Below are 2,578 nucleotides of genomic sequence, written 5' to 3'. Positions count from 1 at the left end.
AATACTTCAGTGGTATAGCATTTTCCCATATATAGTAAACCCTTCCATCTGTCATGAAATATAACAAGATGTGTTCTTTCAAGAAGGTATGGTAAACCATTTGTACAGATTCAAGCTGATTCAATCTTTCAGGAGTTGCTCCAACACCTGGTTCACTTAAGGAAGTTGGATCATTGGTTGTGTTTTGCACTCTTCTTTCATCAGCACTACCCAATCCAGATTTATCTCTTGCTTCCTTTCCAGTAACCACTTTTGCTTCAAAATCACTTGCTGCAGTCTTCAAAGGTTGAGTCTGTCTGGCTTTAGTGAATCCCGGTAGGAGTAGCTTTGAGGATTTAACATGAGCAATGTCAGAGGTGTCCTTTGACTTATCTTCTGATATCAAGCCAACTTGAGCTATGTCAGAGGTTGCTTGCTTCATAGTTATATCAGAACTAACTATATCTTGACTATGAACAACTTGAGCCATGCTAGAGGTTGTTTTAGAAATCTTCTTTGAAACCAGAGTAAGATTAGCATCTTCATCAGATATTTCTTCATCCATAGGGGGCACATAAACCTTTACAGGTTCACCAACTTTTTCTTTGCCCTTGGACCTTGGATCTATCTGCAATTGTGATTTGGCATTGGTTACCACAGGATTTGTCCTTTCTCTTATCACAATACCTTTAGTCGTAGGAAGTTTCTTTTCAACAACAGAAGCTTCATATTTGGAGATGACTTTTTCTAACTTAAGTCTAGCTTCTTCTTCATTTAGACTTTCAAAGTCCATTCCTGTATTTTCTTTCAGAAATAACTGTCTTAAAATTTCTTCATCAAGTTCCAAAAGTTCATCAGAACTTATCCTTTTACCAGTATCAGAAGTTATTCTTCTCCCAGTATCAGAACTTGTTCTTTGACTTGTAGTTCCAGTTCTACTTGATGAGAGACCTCCACATTGACCATGACCTCCACCCATTCCAGAGTTTTCCGGGTCATTACCATCATCCTTTTTCTTCAGTGTCTTAACAGGTTTACATTTGGACTTAATTACCTTCTCCCCCTTTTTGGCATCAGTAGGTAAAAGAAGAGAGACAAGCAATTCCACTGAGGATTGGATCTCATTGAGTTGATCTTGCTGAGAAGCTTGATTTTTCAAAATTTCATCAATCTGAGATTGTTGCTTCTCTTGGGTTTTCTCAATGTTGGTAATTTTGTCAAAGGAAGGTTGGAAAAACCTTTTCTTGTCCAACTTGACAACTGTATCTTGCTGATTTAAGGTTTCTTGAATCTTGTCCACCTTGGCCTGAGTTACAGATTATTGACCTTGAAGGTGCCTTGTACTAAGTGTAGTAACTCTTAGATGTGTTTTGAAATCATCATTAACTAGCATCTCATCAGCTTTTTCCAAGTGATTAGCAAGAATCTTTTCAGAAGGAACAAATGTAATTGTCTTCCACTCCTTAATCCACTCTTGTCCTCTAGGAGTTTCACTCCAAGGTACTGGTACTTCCCCTGTAATAAACTTTTTGACTATCTCATCTTTTGAAGGAGCTTGTAGAGGTGCATGTCCAGAAGGACCAGCTGCATTAGCATCTATATTTGTAGCAGCATTACCAGTATCATCAACATTTGCAGCATCAGAACTTACAGAGACAACATCTTCAGCATCCTCTGATAAAAGAACAGTATGAGAGGCTATGGAGGCTTCAACATCATCCTCTAAGTGTTGATCTCCAACTAAGTTCAGATCAACAGCCATATTCTGATGCTCACCTAAAATCTGATCTTCAGTATCTAGATGCAGAGAAGGTATTGTAGGCAATTCTGGATTAAAATCAGCATCAGGAATTGGTGTTATTAGTGGAGTGACTTGAGTTGGTGGAGCTTCTAGATTCAAAACCTAAGGCACTTCCAAGTTATGTATGTCAATTTCATCACTTGGCCCCTGGGTATCAGCATGAACTGGAGATTGATGAGTTGCATGAAGGTCTGGATCAGCACTAGGAGAATTGTGAGCTTCAACAGGGTCTTGTGAGATCAGAGATTCCTGACCCCCTTCCTTAGCTGCTGCTTCCATTCCTTTACCAGAATCTTCGGGCCTTTTTGCCAATGATTTGAATCTTTTAGCTTTTAAGGAGACTATAGGAGTTGTATCATCAGAATTACGCTTTCTAAGCCTTTTTAGGGGCCTAGAACTCCCAATATCAACATCCTCCTGAGAAGAGACCTTCTCAGCTTCTAGAACAACAGGTTCTGATACAGGAACCTGTTCCTCAACATCTGATTCATCTCGCAGAATGAATCTTCTTCTCTTATGTTGTGTTTGAGGTACTTTTTTAGTCCTCTTAGGTTAGGAAGATGAAGGCTGCACTGTAGGATCTGAAGGTTGAGGTTGAGAAGTTTGAGGTGGTTGAGTAGAGGTGGTAGGTGCTGATGGATGAGGTTCAGATGGTTGAACATCAGGATATAGTGCAGTGTATTTAACTGGATCATAGTTTATTAAGGCTTGTTTGACAGATAAAGGAATTAAGAGGGGTCTTAACACAGCCTTCTTATTATCAATAGATAATAAGTCATTAAAAGCTCTTTTAGCTAG

This window comes from Apium graveolens, chromosome 2 (assembly GCF_009905375.1).
Source record: "Apium graveolens cultivar Ventura chromosome 2, ASM990537v1, whole genome shotgun sequence".
In the NCBI taxonomy this organism is placed as follows: Eukaryota; Viridiplantae; Streptophyta; class Magnoliopsida; order Apiales; family Apiaceae; genus Apium; species Apium graveolens.
The sequence above is the reverse complement of the archived record's forward strand: the minus strand, read 5'-3'. Positions refer to the sequence as shown.